Source organism: Schistocerca nitens, chromosome 2, assembly GCF_023898315.1.
Source record: "Schistocerca nitens isolate TAMUIC-IGC-003100 chromosome 2, iqSchNite1.1, whole genome shotgun sequence".
NCBI lineage: Eukaryota > Metazoa > Arthropoda > Insecta > Orthoptera > Acrididae > Schistocerca > Schistocerca nitens.
The window spans coordinates 882783999-882785088 of record NC_064615.1 but is presented as its reverse complement, the minus strand read 5'-3'; the positions used below and the strand labels follow the sequence as shown (position 1 = coordinate 882785088).

Below are 1090 nucleotides of genomic sequence, written 5' to 3'. Positions count from 1 at the left end.
CAATTATAAGGTCACCAGTGGTATGTCACGTACAGAATAAGCACAAAATTTTCTGTTTTACACCCTATACTGACAATACCAGATTGGCGGTACATTTTACGAGAGTGTAGTAATTTAGGGTTAAACTATTTTCAGTATCAGTGTTATCTGGTAAGTGACCGACGCCGACGAGCAATACTGAAGTAAAGATCAAACAAGGGTTTGGTAAACTATCTCCTTCACACGAGTACTTCACGTCCAGGGGGTTTCTCCCAGTTAATCCCAAATTTTTGACATCTGCGTCTTCCACTACTAATTTTATGTCGTCTTTCCACTAAAAATCGTGATGTACGCATACTCCGAGGTTTTTAACGGATGTGACTGTTTCCACGGATTCTTCACAGACGTGCAAGTATGTTATAATAACGGGTCTTTCCGACTATTTACGCACAAAACGTTACGTTTGTTTATGGCAGGGTTTCTTAAACCGTGTTCTGCGGTACACCGGTGATCTGTGGGAATGAGTAAGTGCTCCGCGAAAAACTTTTAATAACATGGTGGTATTTTTCCGACATTTTAACAGTACTAATTACTTTCAAAGCAAACGGCCTTTCCACAGTAGTAACACCGGTTCCCGTCGGATCACCAAAGTTAAGCACTGTCGGGCGTGGCTAGCACATAGATGGGTGACCGCCCGGGTTTCCCTTGCGCTGCTGGCAAGCGTGCTGCACACAGCCGTTGTGAAGCCGATTGGGGACGTGCCTGATTGTGAGAAATAGCGTCTCTGTTCACGAAAACGAACAACGGTCGCCGGAGCGGTGTGCTGACCACATGCCCCTTCACATCCTCATCCAGTGACGCTTGTAGTTTGAGGATGACACGGCGGTCGGTTGGTACAGTTGGGCTTCCCGAGATCTGTTCCGACTGAATTAAGTTTAAGTGCTTTAAAAGATATTATGATTTCTATGATATTGGTTATAATTTTAAGTTGTCGAAGTGTTCCGTCAGAGAAAAAGTTTGGGAACCCCTGGTTTATATTAACGATCGACTACCAATCCCCGTGTCAAGCGTCTGCAGGTCATCCTGCATTTCGCTCCAATTTTCTGGACTC

At 44.6% G+C, this 1090-nt stretch overlaps 1 pseudogene; it reads left to right on the top strand.

Moving 5' to 3' along the window:
• Nucleotides 1-579: 579 nt before the first annotated feature.
• On the top strand, nucleotides 580-698 carry LOC126238082 (5S ribosomal RNA; annotated as a pseudogene).
• Nucleotides 699-1090: the final 392 nt, after the last annotated feature.